General features: G+C 45.0%; 1 long non-coding RNA gene across 1 annotated transcript; it reads left to right on the forward strand.

The window, feature by feature from the left end:
- Window positions 1-7,129: 7,129 nt before the first annotated feature.
- On the forward strand, window positions 7,130-12,448 carry LOC134483614 (uncharacterized). Its single transcript, XR_015643552.1, has 3 exons — window positions 7,130-7,393; window positions 8,061-8,230; window positions 8,551-12,448. It is a non-coding gene; the product is annotated as an uncharacterized LOC134483614 (long non-coding RNA).
- Window positions 12,449-22,675: the final 10,227 nt, after the last annotated feature.

Below are 22,675 nucleotides of genomic sequence, written 5' to 3' on the forward strand. Positions count from 1 at the left end.
ATTTATCAAAGCTGCCTTTTGCATAAGTTACTGCATTATACGTATACACTTAGCAGGCTCCTGCTCCTTTGATGTCTGAAGCAAAGATTTACGTGCACCGGGGTCCTTATTTATCTGCCCTGCTCACCTCTACAAGAGTTGGACATATTCCTCAATTAGTTCCATACTTCTAGAAATGACATGTATCTCTACAACATGAGTGGGGGGAACAAAAATACTTACACCCCGTCGTAGTGGCTGTTTGAAAGAGAGGAGTCTCCTGAGAGGGGTGCTGCCAGGCGTGTCCAAGAGCGCACTGAGAGATGTTTAAGTCAGATATTTTGAAGCCTTCTCTCACTGTGAGATTGAAGAGGAAGGATTTGCTCAGCCTCATTGCCGCCGTCATTACCTCATCCTTCTGGGTGCCACAGAAGGGTACGTTTATCCTCCATACTCGAGTAGGTTAGAGAGACAAGGCTTCCTCTGCAGTGGCTTCTGGGCTCTGTATCCCACAAAGTGATATCTGTGTCACCTGCTGGGACCCAGCAGAATATTTAGGTTCACTTGTCATTCAAGGTATTCCATAATTTTCTTCCTTCCCTCCTCTCTATCTCCCTCCCTCCCTCCTTTCTTCCTTCTTTCCTTTCTTTGTTCATTTCCTCCTTCTCTCTCTCTCTCTGTCTCTTCCTCTCTTTGTCTCTTTCTGGGTGTATGTGTGTGTGAGAGAGAAAGAGACAGAGTCAGGGAGAGAATATGAATGTGAGCATGTGTGTGACACCGCATGGACGTGGAGGTCAAAGGACAGCTTTTGGCCTTAATTCTCTTCTTATTTCTGCTACCATGCTGTACTCCAGGTTCTGCTGGTCCTGCCCCCCACAGGGCACTCGTGGGTTATTACCAGTTCAATTCTCAGAATCCCACAGAGAAGTCGGGAGGGCAGCAGCTTCTCTGGGAGGACGAGGAAGATGGACAGAGAACCAGGTAAGAGGTCTTCAGCCAGCACCAGGCAAGCAGGAACAAGGTACGTACATATTGAACAACACAGAGATATTCAGGAGGGGGGTACAGGGACTGATCTTCATTACAGCCCTGGGAAATAGCCTCTGCACCTGCTCTAGGCATCCCCTGATGGCAAGTACCCAGAAACCTGTCGTCCAAGTCAGCGGCCAAAGCACACCTCCATCCTGCCCCAACACCATGAACGCAGCTGCTATCTGCCTATATTCTCTGGTGACCTCTACTCCTCTCTAAAGGCTGAACTAGGTACAGTCAGGGAACAGAAGCGAGAACAATGCCTGGACCTGGGAAGGACTGGCAAAGTTTGGGTTAGCTCTTCAAATAAATAGGAAGCATGCTCAATAGATCAAGAATGAGATGGAGACTATCATTTAGCCCTTCCTCTAGCCCATGGGGTAGAAAGTACTATTGAGCCCATGCTGCTGAGGACTAAGCCTAGCTCCTACTCTTCCTGTGTCCTCACAACAGAGCACTGGGCATAGGGATGAGGAGAGGAGCTACACATGGAGAGAATGTCCTCTGTCTGAAAATCTCTCGGTCAGGAACGTCAATGTGGTGATTTCAGCAGGGCTCCCCAGCCCTTTCTGCTGGGTGTTTTAAGTACCTCGTTCAATGATGCTACTTTTGCTTGCTCTCCCAACTGGACAAGTCCTGTCAATTCTGCTACCTGCTATAAGTGCTCAGTCTAGTGGTGTTTTGCTAACCCACGTCTGATTCTATCTGTCTGCTTTTGTTATTTTCCTTTCCACCTTTGCTTGCTATACACACAGGGAACTCGCACATTCAAAACCAAAAGTTCAACTATCACAGGCCTCTGTACAGAGCATAAGTGAGATGAGCTCAAATTGGCTTCATTCATCTAACAACACGTCAAGATTCATCTTTGTGGCTTGGTAGCCCATTTATTTTAAAACGAGGAATAATGTTCCATTTTATGGCTTTTTATTTGTTCTCTCATTCACCTTTTGAAGGATATTGGTTGCTTCCACTTTTGAGATGGTTCTTGATAAAGCCACTATAAATATTAATGCAAAGACTTTTATTTACTTATTTTCAACTCTGTTAAGTGAATATCTAGAGGTTCAATTGTAAGGTCACACACTAAGACCATGCTTAGCTTCTCCAGCCATCCAACGGTCTTCCAACGCCATTTTTGTTTCGCATTCCCAATAGCAATGGATGAGAACTCCAGAGGCTGCACACCGGGCCAGCAGTGCCACCAGGTTTTGGATTTTTCCCTTCAACTAGATGTGTAGTGATATCTCACTGTTCTTTCTACTTGCTTGAATCTTGCTACTGATAAATGGCATTGACTTTTTTTAAGTGTCTTTTTTTTTTAAATGTATGTGAGTACACATCACTCTCCTCAGACACTCCAGAAGATCCCATCGCAGATGGTTGTGAGCCACCACGTGGTTGCTGGGAATTGAATTCAGGACCTCCGGAAGAGCAGTCAGTGCTCTTAACCCCTGAGCCATCTCTCCAGCAGAATCTACATATCTTTTTTGGTACGGTGGCTATTAAAATATTTTGCCCATTTCAAAATGATGTGGTTCGTGCTTTCTTATTGTTGACTCACGAGATTTCTTTGTGTATTTACATAATGTTCTTGTCTCTGGGATGGCTCTGTCCGTGTTGCTCCCTGATTCCCTGCCTCTGCAAAGCCCGAGTTCAGAACACATGGAATGTTCTACCATCTGGCCTCACATGTCCAGGCTCAGAAAATTTGTGAGGGCGATGCTAGTACGATGACTATACACTTAGCTGCCTCCCTCGGTATCTTGACTACGTCAGAAGGGTTCCGGCAGGTTTCTATCACTCCCTTTTGACATCTCCAGGACCCTGAGAAGCATCCATTTCTGCCCAGGCACCAGAGTCAGTGGTGACTCGACAACAGCATCAGTCAAATGGCTGTGTAGTCGAATCACAGGGAAAACACAGGGACTGTTTTATAGATGAAGCTCAGCTCAGGGATGGGGCTAGGGCTTTACACCAGGGAAAGACAAGCAGTGTTTGGCCTGCTTTGGATGGAACAGATGAATTCTAGAAGTCTTCGCCATTCACACTGCAAAGCCAATGGCACACAGGAGCAGGCAGATACCAGGACCCCATTCCTGACCAGCAGGGCTCGACTCCTCAATTTCAACAATCCGGGCTCTTCTGGCCCCGATGTTAGTTTGAACACTGTGTGATTTAGTGTATCCACTGATCACCACTGAGGAGTGTGTGGATGACACTGACCTGAGGATTCATGAGAGGATGGTGTACCCAGTGTCAGAAAATCCATCTTGAGGGAATGAAGACGTCATAAAAATGTGTCATGAGAAACTGTCCTCTGGACCCATGCTATTGATTTCTACCATAAAGGAAGCATCCTTACAAACCAGAGACCCAGAGAGCCTTTTACTTTATTTATCTATTTAACTTTTGGTATGCGTGTGCACGTGTGATCTACATACATGTTTCCTGTGTATGTACAGACATTTGTATGTGTGGAGGTCAGAGATAGACAAGCATCTCTATCTAGTGCTTTAGAAAAAACCTGAAAATTCTTTCTTTTCTTTTGCCTCTACTCTTTTTCTTTCTTCCTTCCTTCCTTTCTTCCTTCCTTTCTTTCTTTCATTCTTTCTTCCTTCCTTCCTTTCTTTCTTCCTTCCTTTCTCTCTCTCTCTCTCTCTTTCTTTCTTTCTTTCTTTCTTTCTTTCTGTCTTTTCTTTCTTACTTTCTTCTTTCCAAATATCACAAATGATGCTCTCTCTCTCTCCTGGTCCTCCCCCCTTCTTCCTTTTCTTCTCCTCTGAGAAGGTAGGGCCCCCTGAATTTCCCCACACCCTGGCACATCAAGTCTCTACAGGATTAGGCACCTCTTCTCCTACTGAGGCCAAACAAGGCAGCCAAGGAGACTGAGCTACATGTCTGCTACATATGTGTCAGGGGCTCCGTTTTAGCCCTTGTATGCTTTTTTGGTTGGTGACTCAGACTCTGAGAGCTCTCAGGGGTCCAGGTTAGTTGACCCTGTTGGTCTTCCTGTAGGGTTCCCATCCCCTTCAGGGCTTTCAATCCTCCCCTCGACTCCTCCATAAGGGTCCCTGACCTCCCGGCAGCTGACTAAAACAGATGGAGACATCCACCTTACTTTTGAGGACAGAGTCTCTCAGTAAACCTGGAGCTGTATCTAGGCTGACTAGATAGTCAGTGAGCCCCTAGGATCTGCCTGTCTCCATCCGCCATTGTTGGAGTTATAAATATCCACTTCCATGCTTAGCTTTTACATGGGGGTGCTGGGATTCAGATCTTCACGTCTACAGGGCAGACACTTTACCAACAGAGCCAACTCTCCATCACTGGGTAGGTAGGGTTCATGGGATAGGATGCAGCCTAGACAAATCCCTGTGCAGGTAGGATTTTTTAAAGGGGGAAGGAACTGCAGAAACTCCCAGACTTTTTGTATCTTGGTGCCCTGCAGGATGTTTGCAGATCCACCATTCCATAAGAAAATACCCTCTTCAAAAGGCTACCCCAGAATGCATGTTATCTATCCAAGACCCAACAGCAGGAAGAGAGGATCTCAAACCCAGCTCTCCTGCCTCCTGTTAGTCAGGACGTCCCCTGGGCTCCTGTCCCTATCTCTGGGAGCACCCCCATAATCGTTCAGAGAACTAAGGCCCTGGGCATCCAGCCTGGCTGACAGCCAGGCTGGACACACATGTGAGTTATTTTCATGGGGCAGCAAATTCTGGAAAATATGTGGTTTAGAAGCAACATAATTATAATCCTCTAAAATTAGGCTCATAGTCTAAACAACTCCAAGTCGCTCTCGTACAAAAAAACAAACAATCGGAGGCAGGAAGCCTGCAGCGGTGGGCGTCACGTTGGCCAACAGGCCTTTGAGTTTCCCTGCTGAGCGAAAAAGGCAAACAGCATGCAAAAATGTAAATATTATATTATTTTCCTCAAACACCACCTCTTCCATTCTCACCCCAGCTGCCTTCGCCCGTCCACCTCGGCACCAGGGAATGACCCCGCCCGCCTACCCCCACGCTCTGGCCAAGGAAGATGGAGATGTGTTTTTTTCAGAAGCCATTATCTAAACTGCCGCTGTAATAAGGCAGCAATATGAAATTCCCTTAATAACTCCCGCTTAGTTATTTATTGTGAACCGGGGGTGCATGCTTCTTGATTCCATTTCCCAGCCAAACGTAAGTGCAGCTTTCATCGTGAGCGCCTGAATTTATGGCAAACAGGACCGAGTGACATTAAGAAAGCCGCACAATCCCTTCATTCAGGCTTTAATAAGGAAGCCGAGGAAAAATTATCCTAGCTGGTTTGCGGGTGACAGCACAAGAAGTTTCTGGAGTCAGAAAGTTAGCGCTGCGCCTCCTTGTCAGCCCATTAAAAAGGAAAGCTGGCATGCTACGATATTAGAACCATGTGTGAGAAAGAATTTCTCCTCTGGTAAGACACTCCAAATACTGTCTCCCAGCCGAAGACTTTGGTGTTAGACTAATTTAAGCAGCATGCTGAACTCAGCGTTTGGGACTTTGATCATGCTGGGATCGTTTGTAACAAATTGAACTAACCCAGCCTCGATTTCTGGCGGATCAGAACTTTGGATTTGTTGAATTAAATGCCTCATTTAGTGCTGTTTGCACATGAAAAGGAACGCTGTACTCAGGAATCTGATAGCGAATTTTTCACCTAACCAACAGGTCTACTTTTTTATTACTTTTAAACCTAATCCATACTCCATCCGCACTGTTCCTAATGACCCCAGGGCTGTTCAGAGTGAAGTTTTAAATCAACTCCCATGTTATTGGGGGCTGGGGAGGCAGCAGCAGGGCAGTAGGGCTTGACTGAGGCATCCTTGAATTATCAAACCGTGTAATAAAGAACACATTGGAACCCGGTACCGAGAGAAAACGAAGGGAAAAGTAAAATAAATTAGTCCTCGATTGTTATTTACTGTCTAAATAACCTGGTCTCCTTTCATGACAACCGTGGGCTAAAATAACAGGATGATTTGTGCAGACCTACGATTTTTATATGTTGCCTGTCTGGTCCGGTTGAAACTTTGAGAGAGAAGGTTAAAAGGGCATGGGATAGGCCATTTCCACATATGGCTGCACTTTCTGTAGATTTTTGAAGTTCTAATATATTTAACTGTAGATAATGATATTATAAACTGTCATTTAGTGCATTTCAGGTACATTACTAAATACACGAAACGCAGATCTGGGAGGAACTTCTGCTGCTGCTGGTGGTGCTGCTGCTGCTGAGATCTTAACAAAAGCATTCACAAGTGTGACTCGGATCTGAGGAGCGGGAGGTAGGCAGTGGACTGGCCCAGACCTGGCAGGAGATTGACACAAATGAAGACAGCCCGTCTTCAGAAGGTAAAGCCAATACTGGCCAAATAATAGTCTATTTAAGTAACCACCAGGGCTCAACACACAGCATTACGTGAGATTTTACTTCTGCTTTATTTGATTCTCCTATAACTTTATTCCTCTGTGTGTGTGCGTGTGGGGGGGTTCAAAAGCCATCCCTATATCAGGTATTCTGCAGCCTTCGAATCTCAGATAAATGCATACAGACACAAGCCTGCGCACACGCGCACACACACACACACATATGTGCACATGTATACATTCACACACACACAAACGTGCATGTATTTTCACATACATATGAACACATGCATGCACTCACATACACAGATGTACTCAAACACGTGCATGCAATCGCATGCATGCATGTAGGCTCAAACATGTGTATTATTCATGCATACACAAATACATAAATATGCGCGTACTTACAAACACATGTACTCACTCAGATGCACATGAACACATGTACACAGTCACAGGTGCACAAACACAACCACAGAACTACCAATATTTTAAAAGCCGTTTTTACCCGATCCCTGTGTGCTATTACATAAATCGTCACCTGCAGTCTCGAATGTTCTCTGGAATGAGCGTTGCCTTCATTTAAAAGGAACATAAGTTAATTATTATTTTAACATGTCACTGCTATTCCATGCCAGAAAAGTCAACAGATGATTCTCCCTTTTTATTGGCATGAAGATGGGCTTGATTTCCCTCCCTCCTCTTTGGAGAGAGAAAACGGTTACGAAACAGATAGCGATAATAAATGCTTTATTGGTGAAAAAAGAAAGATCAAATCTTTAATGAAATCAGGATGGGCTTAGAGATGAACTCCGTCTGAACTCACCAGGATTCATGGGACTTCAATTAAAACAATTTCAGAAGGGCATCTGACAGCAACGACTGGGACTGTAATTAAAATTGAGCAACATTTTAGCACCAGGCTTTCTGGAAGGATCCTGGCTGTATGGCAGCCCAGGGGAAGAAGGCCAGGACGCTAGAGAGCACAGGTAGGAGATTGTCACCGGAGTCTGAATTTTTCTACCCTCTATTTTCACAGTATCTGTATGTTTGGAAAGAAAGAAAGAAAGAAAGAAAGAAAGAAAGAAAGAGAGAGAGAGAGAGAGAGAGAGAGAGAGAGAGAGAGAAAGAAAGAAAGAAAGAAAGAAAGAAAGGAAGGAAGAAAGAAAGAAAGAAAGAGAGAGAGAGAGAAAGAAAGAGAGAAAGAGAGAGAGAAAGAAAGAAAGAAAGGAAGGAAGAAAGAAAGAAAGAAAGAGAGAGAGAGAGAGAGAAAGAGAGAAAGAGAGAAAGAGAGAAAGAAAGAAAGAAAGAAAGAAAGAAAGAAAGAAAGAAAGAAAGAAAGAAAGGAAGGAAGAAAGAAAGGAAGGAAGAAAGGAGGAAAGAAAGAAAGAAAGAAAGAAAGAAAGAAAGAAAGAAAGAGGAGAAAAGAAAAGGAAACTGGCTTTTCTCAGCCACAGATTGTCATTTTCAACCCAAAAGCTTCTTTACAAAACAACAACAGCCTTTTGTGAGTTAGATCCAGGTCGCACACTACTGTAGTTGAGGCACACACTACAGAGCCAGGACACCTGGCTTCCAGTCTTGCTTTCCACGTGCCAGCTGCTAGCTGACTGATCTTAGCCAAGCTGACTTCTCTTGGCCTCTCCTTTAAAATAGGACATCGACATCACTAGAGTTGCAGAGTGGCTCCAATGGAGAATTCCACATTAAGTCTGTGACGCTGTGCCTGTCACCTAGTCAGCATCCACAACTGGGAGCAAGCATTGTCCTTGGCAGGATGGAAAGCCGGGGACAGGACCTGCAGATGTCCAGCTTCTCCTGTGAAGGTACAAATCCTCCTGAGGCATGTGGCAGTCCCAAAGGGTAGACAATAGGGAAGGTGAAGGTTCATGTGGGGATTCGTGGGGTTCTTTGGCCAAGTCTGTTTAGCATCCAGATAAGAACTTGGCTGAGAACCCACATTCTCCTCTTAAAGAAGCCCTAGGACATAGATATGCCACAGAGACCCGGAAACCTTAAAGAACTGGGGTTCAGCCTCCCTCAGTCAAGAGAGAAAGGAGAAGAGGAACCAGAAGAGGAAGAGAGGGAGAAAGAATGGGACTTGAATCCTTGTCATGTAGCCATAATAACTGCCCCATTGCCATAGGTCCCACGAGGGTCCCCTGCTTGGAACTCTTCTCCAGCTTGAGATGGCATGAAGGAGTCCTGTTTTATTGCCACCAGGGGCTCTCTGCAGTGCTCACACTTACCAAATCCAGAGAGGACAAAAGGCCCCAGGATCTGCCCGGGGAACCATCCAAGCATACCGGAGAATCACCAGAATATATCAACACTCACTCACTGACTGGCCCCGGTAGATCACCAGGGACAAACTCCAAGCCCACTGCTGACCAGACCAGGATGTTGGAGTTGACTGATACTTTCTGGAAGCATTCAGCACCTGAAGGAGTTGAATGTAGGCTTTGGTGCCAGTCTCCTGCTATTTCTGTAAGTCAAATTTCTAATGGACTGAAGATGCCCAACCTAAGGATAACAGGGGAAAATTAATTACATCTCCTTTGGCTTGCCCTCTAATATTTTTTTATAGCTGTGGCAGCAGAATTGCCTTCCAAATTATATTGGTCCAAGTTATTAAAACGACTTTCAGTTCCCAGGAATATAGAAAGAGGCAACCAGGCAGCCAGCTGAAACATGGGGAGTCTTTTCTCTCCCCGTCCCCCTTTAAACTTACTGTAGTAGATAGGCCACGTGCAGATAACTGAGAAGTGACTGCTTCCATTTTCAATTAATCCATTTCCTCTGGTGTCTGGTATTTAGCCCTCGACTTCTTCTGGTTTACAGTGCAAACTGACACTCTCTTAACACTCCAAATCCATTAGACACTTTTCTTTTCCCCCATGAACAAAGGAGAAATGTTTTCGTGCAACTTTATGGAAGCCATCAATCTCCTTGAAAGCCTTGCCACGCTCAACAGAATCCACATTATAACTTATGCAAAACAGAGGGCGGGCAGCATGGGGGGAAAGCCCCGTTTCTCAGAACAGTAGCAGTGCATTAAAGAAAACATGCTTTTCTGCTGAAATTCATATTGGTAAATGGATTTCCCATCTGAAACATTGTTTTTCACTAAGAGAAGCTTTTAATCCCCTTAAGTTCCTTTCTAATCTGCCTTGGAAGTGCCTGTCTCAGGAATATAACAGCAATGATATAACAGATTTAATTTATTAAACGAGGAGGCAGCAGCCAGCAGAGTCCCTGAGAGAGCCTTGTGTGAGACTGGCATTCTCATTCCCAAGTGGGTACAGCCCCAAGTTCAGATGGGAGCTCCCTGGGCTCTCCCTAGGGCAAGCCCTCCACTTTCACAGGACACCTTCTACTGACTAAGAGATACAAGAGAGCTGAGGGAGTCAGGCTTCCAGACTTACTGCTCCCTGCCTTCTTCCACTGTTCAGTTGTCTGAGGAACAAGCAACAGGTCTCAGGCAGCAACCACCAAGCCCAAGAGGGCCTGTGTGCTAAGATTGAAGAGGGATCTCAGTGGGGTACTTAGCTTGTCTGTGTACACCTTGGGTAGGTAGCGTGTGACTCCAGTGACACAAAAGTCAGAAGGACAGGAGAGGGCACTGCTGGCCACCTCATCTGAATTCACTCCCAGAGAAGACAAAAGAAAATGATATGACAGTTAGTTAGCCCCACTCAAGTCCAAAGTCACCTGATTCAGGAAGGCAGCAGGAAGGTCATCCTTGTGACTTTGTTTGTTTTACCCAACTGGTGGAATGGTTGACTGGACACCATTGTGCTGGCAACAGACACCCACAGAGAACTCTGTCTTCAGAACAGAAAACTTTTCATGTATTCACTCAGTTCCTACTTATTGATGCGTTCAGGAGCCTGCCCCCGACTCCCTGGAATAATATTCTTCCAGTCCTAAGACATAACCTGATTTTAGCACAGGGCAGTCATGAAACTTTTTAATGTCAGTGCCTCTGCTGCCAAAGTACCAAAGTCCAGAACATAGCTTCTGGAAGGACAAACATGTGGGTTCAAATCTCAAACCCACTGCTTGCAAGGGAGGACACAAATAAGCCAGTCCTCACTGTGATGGTTGATCTCAGTTGTCAACCTGACGTGGGGTGATTGTTCTGGAAACGGTGTCCATGTGGTATTGGTTGTGGATCTGGGCAAGGTGCAAAATCGAGAGTCTCATGAAGTCTTGCTTCAGAGAGCAGCTCAGGCAGAGCAGTGAGTGGCAGACTATTGCATAAATCTGTGAAGGGAAAGCCTGAGTACCCTAGGATACTAGAGATGCCAGGACCATAAGACGTCCACTGAAGAAAGCTGAAGGCATGGGATGGAGTTCCCCTACGAGACTAATTGCTGCAGGTGGCAGAAATAAAGGAGTGAGGCTACCCAAAATCTTTAGGTCCCAGATGATTATGAGTCCCAGATGCCAGACATGGAACCTCAGGACTTGGTGTTTCCTTTCTGGGCTTTAGTATTCCTTTGTTCTGATCATTCCTTGCTATGTTCCAATTCCTAGAACAGGAATGTTCAATGTGCGCCAATATTTGCTGGAACTTGTTCTTGATTTTCTAGGAACTCACAGTTAACAGATTATCTTAAATCTCGGATGGAACTTGAAGTTTAGGCTTTTAAATTATCAGTATAGTTGAAAACAACCCCCCCCCATGGCACCCGAACAAACAAACAGACAAATAACTATGGGGTCAAGGGGTAAAATGTCATGATTTAAAGTGATATATTTGGGTGCCATGTTGACAAGGCATGGTATTATAATGGTTAATCTCAATTATTTACTTGATAAGATCTAGAATCACCTAGGAAAGAAGTCTTTGGGCAATCTGTAGGGTACTATCTTTATGAGATTAAGTGAAGTGGGGAAAAACTACCCACTACATGGTAGAACCATTCCCAAGGACGAGATCATGAAAGGAACGTGTGAGCTGAACGTGCGTCTTGACCATGAATGACTGTGACCATGGCCGTGACCATAAAGCATAACCAGTTTTTCCAAGCTCCTGATGGTGCTTCCCCTACAAGAACTGTCTATAACCTCAACCTACAAGATATAAGAAACTCTTCCTTTTGTCAGGAATTTTAACACAGAAACAGAAACATAACCGAGATGCTCAACAAGCCGTGCTGTCTCTTCTGAAGAATCAGACGGGACTGCTTACCATCAGTGAGAAATAAGAGCTACGTGAACACTGTTTAAAGACAGCTAGTATAGCTGGCCTGTGGTGGCACACGCTTTTAGTCCCCACACTTGGGAGGCAGAGGCAGATGGACCTTTGAGTGCGAGGTCAGCCTGGTCTACAGAGCGAGTTCCAAGACATCCAGCGCTTCAGAGAAGCCCTGCCTTAATTAATTAATTATTTAATTAACAGCATCGCACAGGTATTTACCTGTGCATGCGCTTATTCTATCCACTGAGCAGTTCTTCAGATGTTTATTGAACACCTATGAGGAGCCTGGCTGGGTAACAGACATGGTTTGTGAGGTGATATCCCTCCCTTAGTCTTACATGCTGGGACATTTCGTTCCTAGCTCTCGGTACTATTTTTGGAAGACTGGGGAACCTTTAGGAGGTGGGTCCTCACTGGAGGAAGTAGATCAGGTGAGACCTGAGGTTTTATAGTCTATTCCTACTTTCTATTGACCCACTGTTTCCTAATGGCAGATACAATGTGACCATCCCCTTCCTGAGCTTAACACCATGCCTTTCTTGATAGGATGGACTGAATCCCTCCATAACCCGTGGGTCAGAATAAATGCTTCTGTTGTTCCTGCCAGGTATTCAGTCATGGCAACAAGGAAAGTGACTGACAAAAGACAACCCTTGATAGTCTGTTGGTGTTGACACATGCCTTTAATCCCAGCGCTCAGAGTTTGAGACCAGCTCTATAGACCGAGTTCCAGAACAGCTAAGGCTACACACAGAAACACTGTCCCAAAACACTAAAACAAACAAAAACAAACAACAACAACAACAACAACAAAAAATAAACCTTGATGGAAGTGTAATTTTTATTCACTCTTTCATTTTAATTTTACAACCCCATCATTCTTTCATGGTACCTAATTAGGGCAGGTGTAATCACCTTCATTTTAGAAAGGAGCAGACAGTTCCTTCAGGATTAGGAAACTTTGTTGACACCAGAATTTAAATCTCCAGGACATGGCATCTGAGGTAAGCCTCAGCCTGCACCTCTCCTAGGATAGGATTTTCCAGACAAGCTTCCTAAATCTAGGCAAGGTGGTTGCAGTAACTCAACACCCCAGTGGACATAATCCCCACAGTGTCAGGACATACCCCATTCTGAGACAAGTGTGTGCTTCGTGGGAAACCCTGCCCCACACTCAGTGGGAGCTGGAGATCTGCTCTGTCCAGACACCATGAAAGAGGCCAGAGAAGGAGCATGGGGGCAGGCGGGAACTTGACGCTTATTAAAATCACTTGCTGGCAGCTGTGCTCAGGCCCCATGCTGCCCAGAGGCAGGAAGCTGGGCGAAGTGGGGATCAGTGGCTCGTCCTGACAGGCAGGAGCTGGGGAGACTGGGCTGAAGATGGATGAGGGGACAAACCAGCCCCCACAATCCTGATCTTCATGGCCCAGCAAGGCAGGTTTCCAGACTGGCCACTTCCCCAGCTCTTTAATTGCAGGCCCAGAATGGAGGGGTAGCATGGCTTTTCATCATCCCAGATACGAATAACTTCAAGACAGTGACAATCTTACATCTGAAAAATTAACTACACCCTGCCACCCGAACCTCTCTGTGGCCAGATTAAGTTCCCAGGGAGAACTGCCCATGGGAGGCAAAGCTCCAGTCACAGGAAAACTCCTGGCGTCAGGGGTCCCTAGTTAAAATCCTGTTTAGAAGGAAGACTGCTTCATGCCTCCTCCTGGCTCCAAACACTGGGATTCACATCCCACTGGGCTGAGGGCTCTGCCTTCCCTTTGGAGGAGTAAAGGCTCCAAACCAAGACATTCCCCTCCCACAAACTGGATTATAACCAAACCCCACCTTCCTTCAACCTGGATACAGTGCGAACCAGATATAGTGCAAGCCGGATATAGTGCAAGCTATGTCTCTCTTCTCCATAAGAGACATCCTTCTCTTGGCCTGACTAAAATCCCTCCCCACTCCCACTGTTCACATAGGTCATTCAAACACCCATTGTTTTGACTTCTCACCAGAAATTTCTATATACATAACTTCTATCTCAAAACACCAAGCCAGGCATGCCTTCCTCCTTACTCTTAAGTATGTCTAATTCTCTTCCTTCTCGTTTGGGTGAAGTGCCTAACCTGTGTCATCTTCAAGTTCTGGGTTCTGTTTCTTTGGTTAAGCCTAACGTGGCTTTGTGCTTTGCAGAAACTGGCTAGTTTTCTTTGTTATGTCTTCCAGTGAGCCCTGGGCCATCAAGTCCACAGGTCCTTTCATATTAGTTCTCAGATAGCCCAGGCTTCTTCCCAAGTCTCTTCTCTTGGCTTCTGGCCTCACCCTGTCACCCCTCCAGCAGCCATTTCTTGTTGTGCCCCCAAAGCACTCTTCAGTCTCCACCTTACTTTCATTAGATTCTAGAAACTAACCTGTTTTCTCAGTTCTGTCATCTCTCAAAGGTGAGCTCATTTGTCCTCATGGTTTGAAATATCAATAAACAGTGACTCTCAAATTTTTGTCCCATTCCAGAAGGTTCCCAAAAGCTTCACTTTGGACATCAGCTCTCTTTATGTAGACATTTAAAATAGACCCCCTCATCTCACCAAGCCCACAACCAGACAGTCTGCAGGACAAGAAATGTAAGCTGTCTCAAAGATGTTCAACTCCACTGGAAATGAACAAGATGGATCCACCATGGCAAAAATGGGGTGTGATCGCCAGTTGGACAAAGGGAGAACAAAGCACTCACTTAAGCATGGTGGTGATAGGTGTTTTTGGAGATGGGTGCCTTTGGAGATGAGTAAGGAAAATACATTGGTGTAATCTCTGCCTAGGTAAGTTGTCAAGAAGTGTCAAGATGAATACACACATCCCCTTTAACCCAGCAACTGTACTTCTGGGACCGTATGCAATGGAGGCACCCCACTATATACTCAATATGTGTATTTCCCTCTCGTAGTATCTGCTGGACTGATGCAGTAATTTCTTCCAGGTAGATGCTGAAAGTGCTCAGGGAAATAAATACTGTGAGCATTTTCTTAATTAATGGTTGATGTGAAAGGGCCCACCCCAATATGGGTGGAGCCACCCCTAGGCTAGTGTACCTGTGTCCTCTAAGGCAGAAGGCTGAGCACACCATGGGGAGCAAGCCAGTCAGCAGCACTCTGTCATGGCCCCTGCATTAACTCCTGCCTCCAGGTTCCTTCCCTGTTTGAGTTCCTGTCCTGACTGCCTTCGATACTGAACTGTGAACGGAAGAGTAAGTGATATGAACCCTTTCCTCCCCAACCTGATTTTGGTCCTGGTGTTTCCTCACAGCTAGAGAAACTTTGATTAGGAGACCAAGTCACTAGAGGAGAAATGAGACATCCAGCTAATAATCTCGTGCGTTACAATAATGACCCACCTGCAACAGTAGGAGTATAAAAACATGGTTCCAAGGGTAGCCACCAGACTCACTCACAAATAGAAGGTGTGGTAGTTTGAATATGCTTGGCTCAGGTAAGGCACTATTAGATAGGCCTTGTTGGAAGAGGTGTGGCCTTGTTGGGCCTTGAGACCTTCCTCCTAGCTGCCTATGAGACAATCTTCTCCTCTTTGCTTTTGGAATAAGAAATAGAACTCTCAGCTCTTTTTCCAGTGTCATGCTTGCCTGGATGCTACCAGGTTTCCAGCCATGATGATAATGAACTGAACCTCTGAACCTGAAAACCGGCCCCAAGTAAATGTTGTTCTTTATAAGAGTTGTCTTGGTCATGGTGTCTCTCCACAGCAATGCAAACTCCAAGACAGAAGGTATCTTTACAAGCCTTTCCAGGATGTTTCTTAAAGTTTAATATCCTTAATTTTAAAAGTTAAGGTGCCGTGGGTCCTATTCAATCTGCTCTCACAGGAATCTTAAAGGCATAGAGACAGAGGATAGAGACAGGCATTCCATAGATGTGCTAGAAGTGGCTAGAAGTAGACACACACATTTGTTCCACGGCCTGCCTATGGTGCAAAGACACAGCTTCGAAGGGGCTGGGAGACTTCCCTTATGTGTGATTTGCTTAGTTTCATTTGTTGGACTTCAGTGTTAACATGGAGTGATGTTTCCTCTTCCTGCTTCTCACCTCTAGGTCTTCCACTTGATTGGTACTTCCCTAAACCATTTTATCTACTTCAAGGCCCTCTTTTCTCTTGTCTGCCATAGAGTACCTCCTCCAACAGCTGTGTAGAATTTTAGGTTTTCAGGGAAGATTTAGTTCAAAGATCTCTGCCCAGAGACTTGTTTCTCCCTTTCAGAAATGGTGTCCTTACTGGTCACCCTCCAGTCAGCCCTTGCTCCTGACACTTTATTTCAGTGCATTCATCACTAATGTGACGTACAACTCTTTAACGTGCTGTTGTTTACCACTGCACAGGTCTCTTGACCATTCTCCTCACAGAATAGTGTTGAGAACTCTGCAGACTCTCAAGACATATGTTTTAACTCTACAAACGATTTGATTGCACAGGGAAAAAATAGTAAAGATATTTAAATGTCATATACCCAGAAAATAGGATATCAGAAGCCACCAGTTTAGAGCTGGGTCAGAAATCCCCAGTCAGCCACAGCAGCCCAATCTACCTGCATGAATGCCAATTTGCTGAACACCAAGTGGCAGGATGGACTTGGAACCAGAGATCTTCGAACTGAATCTTCCCTGAAAACTGAATGTTCTAAATGGCTGTTGGAGGACCCAAAGATGAGTGAGTCTGAGAGGATTGGGAGCAATGAGAACCGACAGACTGGAAAGTAATGGGAGGTACTTCCCCAGAGGAAGTGTCCTTCCTTGCTGCACCCCTTTTTAAAGGGAGGTTGGAGCTAGAGAGATAAGAATCCATGAAGATCCAGGCAGGCTCTTGCCTGGGCCTTTCTGTTACTCCATTGTGTCACAGTCCACATTGCTAAGGAAGGAGGGAATAAGTCATTACCCTGTTCCAAACTCCAAGACTTGAATGAAGGCAAGAGAGCAGTGAATCTGTTAGCCACTGGGAGTCAGTCAGAGTAGTCCCTCCTGAGGGGAGTAGGGGTGGGGGCAGAGATCATCTTAGAAACCATAGCTAAGAGAAATCCTGTTCCAGAGTGTCCTATTCAGACTTGGGCCCTCTTCATATAGTGCTCTCTGGGCCTTTTACTGAGGTAAGGCCAGGGAAATATACCAGTTTCTGGTTACTGTTCATCCCTGGAGTTCTGATGCTAGCATCTCTCCTTGGGGGCCTCCTGGGAAACCTTGTGTCTTTCTAAATAGTACTTTCAAGTTTAGCAAGCCCTCGGGCTACCTGGTTAAAAGTTGACATTAAAAAAATCCTCTGTAATTGGTTCCTTTGAACAATGTCTTCTACAGAGCCATCAAGGCAGGCTTGTTCATTAGCCGCCATCCCCATAAAGCAGCCAGATGTCAATCAGTCTGAACATTCAGAGCCTCAGTGGGGCTTCCTCTGGCCCCACTGCATGCCAGCCTGGGTAAGAGCAGGCAGGGTAAGCACAGTCCAGCCTGTGAAAGCGGAGTCTCTCCTGCTGGCACTCCCGTCACCGAGTGACAGATAATCTGTGTGTGTGCCTTTGCACTCCTATGCAATATAGGATATTTATCATAGTTTCTAGCCTCAGCCTCCTAGATGCCAATATCCCCTTGGGAAACAAAACCAGCCTGAGAACCAGTCTTGTGAAGGTTTCTCTCCACTTGTCCAGCCAAAGGTTCGGGACAGAGAGTAACCATCTCGGAAAGGATATAGCTCTGGAGGGTGTTGTACTAGAAGCCAAGCCTCGCGTTAAGCATCAGCCATAGCCAAAACCCAAATAGTACATGTGGCCCTGGGCTGCTGCTGTTCTGGAAGAGAGTGCTAAGCCCTTAGCTGCTTAGTAGTGACTTTGTTCTCTGTGGGAGATTTCTAGTGGGAGAGAAGGGCAGAGTGATGTTGGGTGATCTAGCAGGAGAGAATGGAGTGAATAAGTGCTTCAGAAACTCCTCTGGGGAGATCACCAGCCACAGTTGCCAACCTCATGTGGAATTAAAAGCTTTAAGAAGGAGTGATAGTCATCTAGCCAGTAATGAAGAGACTAAGTTGATTATCAAGATACACTGGTAAAGTTGGTAGAGTTGAACTTGTCACATCACATAGCCTTGATAATACAAAGAAGGACATTCTATTAACGATGGCCCTGCATGGCTGCAGCTCACTGCTCTGGGGGCTGTCCCAGTAGATATAGAGACACCTTTAAGGAAAACACAGGGCATTTCCCCTTAGTGCAAGGCAGCACCTTGTCTCCACACTGTGTTCTTGGAGGCTGACTGGTGGGTCCAGCAGGGCCATTCTGAAAGTGGAAGTTTGTTGACTGGCCATGGAAAGGTGGATGCAGAGGGCAGGCAGATAGGAGACGTGGCAGTGCAGACGTGATGTGTACCTTCATCACTGAAGAGTTCCTTCAAGCAAAAACAATGTGATCCCAAGAACTTGCCTCTGGCAGATCCCAAAACACCCAGAGAGCTTCAGAGCTTTCCCAGGTGTTCAGGCTTCCTGGGACACATCAAGGACTATGGGCGTACAAGAAACAGGAGAATTTGGTTACCTGGGAGTGATTTCAAATAGACAGTGAGGAGATAGGAAATGGAGTGGAGGTCTAGGAGGGGACCATTGTCCGAGAAGAGCACTGCTCCTAAACCTGGCACCATTTTCTCAGGGGGCCCAGAGATGATCTGGGGTGAGCTGAGGACACAGCTTTTTCTAACACTGGATCACATATGGAGACAGACATTCCTTTCAAGTCAAGGTATGCATCTGAGAAGATCCAAGAAAGGCTCAGTTTGGTACTAAGAAACTGTCAATTCTGCCTCCCCACTTGGTCATCTATTTTAAGAAAGCAAAAAGAAACCTTGGGCTCAAACCTTGGGCAGGGAAGATGTTCTAGCCATACTCCAACTTAACTTACAAGTAAAACTTACAGTATACTTCACCTGAATAAATGTGACTCACTGTAATGTACAATTTTATGAATTCTGACAAACACAGGCAATTGTAGAACTACAATCCCAATCAAGAAATAGAAAAATTCCACCAAAACTCTCCTTCCCATATGCTGAAGGTCAACTTCTTCCAGCCCCATAAATCAATTCTCTCTCTCTCTCTCTCTCTCTCTCTCTCTCTCTCTCTCTCTCTCTCTCTCTCTCTCTCCTCCACGTCCTCTTCCTCCTCCTCCTCCTCCTCATCTTCCTCCTCGTCCTCTTCCTCCTCTGTCTCTCTCTCTGTGTGTGTGTGTGTGTGTGTGTGTGTGTGTGTGTGTGTGTGTGTGTTTTGTCCAGGCCAGAGGTTGATGTCAGGTATTTTTCTCAATCATTTTCTACCTTGTTCTTTGGTACAGGGTCTGTTACTGATGCTGGAGCACATTGACTCAGCTAGACAGGATGGCTGGAGCCACAAGCCTCAGAGAGTCCTCCTATCTCTGCCTCCCTGGTGCTGGGACTATAGGATCTACTGCCTGGCTTTTACATGGCCAGTAGGCATCGGACTTAGATCATCACACTTACACAACAAACATTTTACAAACACAACCATCTCCCCATCGACTTGGTGAACTGTGTATCTTGCTATTTTGCTGAAAGTGTTTATCAGAACTAAGAAGGTTCTATTGTTGTTGTTGTTATTTTGTTTTGATGGAATCTTAGGGTCTTTTAAGTGAAGTATCATGCTATCTGCAAATAAGGATGACTTGACATCTTCCTTTCTTACTGGTATCCCTTTCCTCTCTCTCTTGTTTGTCTTGTTGGTCTTATTGATACTTCCCCACACACTACACTAAGCAAGGACAGTGAGGAAGGGGACACCATCACCTTGTTCCTAATTTTAGAGACAATGATTTCAGTTTTTCTTCATTTAAAATAATGTTTGGAATAGATTTGTCATGTATAGATAGCCTGTATCATGTTGATGTATATTCCTTCTATTCCTAGTTACTTCAAAGATCTTTATAGTGAAAAGATACTGAACTTTCTCAGAGATATTTCCTATATCTATTGAGATGATTACATAATTTCCATCTGTATGTCTACTTATGTGATATGCTATGTTATATTTATTGATTTGTGTACATTGAACCAACCTTGAATTCCTAGAATGAAATCAACTTGGTGCTGCTGTGTCATCTTTAATACGTTCTTAAATTTGGTTTGTAAGTATCTTATCTGTGTGTGTGTGTGTGTGTGTGTGTGTGTGTGTGTGTGTATGTACGTATATATGCATGTATGTATGTATGTGTGTCTACTTTTACCAGCAAATTCCATCTATAGTTTTCTTTTTAAGTTACCTGGTTTGGTTATCCAGGTAATTTTGGCTTCATTGATTGAGTTGGGTGGCATCCCTTGCTTTTCTGGTTTATTGAACAGTTTGATGAACTCTTCTTGAACTGCAGTAGTGAAACCATCCTGTTCTGGGCTTTTCTTAGTTGTGAAATTCTTCTTATTGCTTCAGTCCCTTTGCTTGCTATCTGCATAAATTGCTGGTATCCTTGGTTTCAGTTTTAGTTCTGATAGGTCAATTGTATCCAGAATTTTACCTATTTCTTCTCTATTATCCAGTGTCTTTGGAATAAAGCACTTTGGAATCAAAGTGCTTCCTAGTAAAATTCTGGACTTCATTAGAATCTGTTCTTTCTTCGTGTCTACTTTTATTAACTTGGGTCTTTTGCTTGGTTGGAATGGTTTGACACTTGTCAATCTTAGTTTTTTTAAAGAGCCAACTCTATGGTTCAATATATTGCTTTTTTAGCCTCCATTTCATTCATTTCTGCCCTGGTCTTTATGTTGTGCCCCTTGGTGCACTGGGGATTGGCTTCTTATTTGTCTGAGACTTTGGGATGCTTTATTTGGCCACTGACTCGAATTCTCTCTGGTTTTCAATGTGACTGTTCACAGAATGGGCTTTCCTCTCGGCACTGTCTTAGCTACAACCCAAAGGTCCTGAGAAGGCGTGCTCTCACTTTTATCTGAGTTTAGGAAATTGTCCATTTCCTCTCCAATTTCTTGACCTACCGGTTCAAGTGTGAGCTCTGCCTGTTCTTCAAACACTCATTCCTTCAGCCCACCCCTCCCTTTTTTAGTGAGCATCTACTCTGTGGTAAGCAACCGCAGCTGGATTGCAGATGAAAAGCTATGCATTAGATAGGAGGGGTTTCGAAAGACTGAGAATTTTATGCCAGTTAAATATTCACTATGACGAAGACTATGAGCAAGAGTGGGAGACAGCTGACCATGTAGAGAAAAGCTGAGTAATAAGGTTCCTGTAGGATGCATCAAAGGCAAATGGAAAGGCCAAGCTGCGTGTGGAGAGTGTCCTAGGTAGCTTCAGCTGTCAACTTGATACAGCCCCATTGTCCTGATAAGCTCGTCTTGTGGCCATGTTTGTGAGGGATTGTCTTGACTGGTGAATGATGTGACAGGGCCCTGCATACTGTGAGCAGTGCAGTTTTTGCTAGGTAAGCTTGGACTGTATAAGAAAAGCTATCAGAGAGCAGAAGGCCAAAACGAGACAGGAAGCAGCTTTCTTCCTTGCATGGCTTCTGCCTTTGCTATTTGAGTTCCTGACCTGACTTCCTTTAATGGTAAATTGTGACCTAGAATTTATGAGCTGAAATAAACCCTTTCCTCCAGCAAAATGTGTTGGCTCATGGTGTTTACCACAGCAACAGATAAACAAAGATAGAGAGGTAGGTCTGACTGAACCTGGAAAGGTCCTACTCAGGAATGTGTTAGCTGTACATGTTTTAGGACTCTGGGTCAAAAATAGTCCATGGCCTCAAAGCAAAAAAAAAAAAAACAAAAACAAAAACAAAAAACAAAAAACAAAAAACAAAAAACTCCAATTGAAATAAAAATGAATGTGTTTATATAAATATGAAGTCTTCAGGTAAGGGTGGACCCAGATACCAGCCTGCCCTTTAACTTCTGTCTTATTTTTCTCTCCTCGGCCTTTCTCTTCTGGTGAAAAGTTAGCCTTAGACTTCTAAAGGACATTCTCTCCTCACTTAACAAGGGGGAAAATGTGTATTTCTTCCTTAGTTATTCCCTAAAAGAGTCTAGGTGTTGCATTTTTGAACTGCCTTTAAACTGTCTCTAAAACAATTACCAAGAAATTCTCAATTCTGCCACCAGCTGGCCAAGTAACCAATCATGGATGAGCAAGAGGTGCCCTGAGCCAATCACAGGACAGAAGCCTTGATATTCTGCAAGTGGTGGGTCATGTGCCCAGAACAGGTAGGAGTAGGTCTACAGTTGGTGTCTTTTGCCCCTGTGGTCTATAAGAGAAAGAAAAGAAACCATCCACAACTCCAAGCACAGGTCCAAACCTCACCTACAAGGCAAGGAAAGAACAGAAGAGACTGCTGTGCTGAAGACACATTTACAGAGACTCACATGACAGCCATCCTGTGTCTGTTGGTTTTTAAAAGGAGCCCCGCTGGTCCACCTAGAACACACAACTCCACCTTAAGGGCAACTGTCAGCTCTGGCTCATCATATGGTTCAGGCACACCATGGAGGCACTGAGTAATGAGCTCAAACAAGCCACTCGAGCTCAACATGGCAGAAGATACTTACGCTTGCCTAAGGAGCACTAGCACAGCCATCCTGGTCAGGACTCCCTTCCCAGCTGCCCCGCTGCCCCTCCCTCTGCCCCCATGGCCTCCAGAGTAGCTAATCTTTGGAACAGGTGAGTGTCCTGAGCCAGCTCTCAGCTTTCACAGCTGGGAGTGCAGCAGGGGGAAACTCATTACATGGGTTTAACAGGGTTTAGAGGGGGGGTGTTAAATAGTCCTGTGGGCCAAATCAAGACTCCTCCACTTACAACCTGGGTTATAAAGAGATCCAAGGCATGTTTAGGCCGTCAGCAGGAACCCAACACTTGAGCCAATGCAAGGAAGGAGAAAAAAAAAAAAAAAAAAAAAAAAAACAAAAAAAAAAAACTATGCACGTCAGGGATTTCCCAAATTGTTAAAGGAGCAAGAGGTTCTGGAGGCTGGAATCCCAGCCCTGGGGTGGAAGGCTAGAGAGAGCTGGGGCTTTCCTTTCCT

Source organism: Rattus norvegicus, chromosome 19 (assembly GCF_021556685.1).
Source record: "Rattus norvegicus strain SHRSP/BbbUtx chromosome 19, alternate assembly SHRSP_T2T, whole genome shotgun sequence".
Lineage (NCBI taxonomy): Eukaryota > Metazoa > Chordata > Mammalia > Rodentia > Muridae > Rattus > Rattus norvegicus.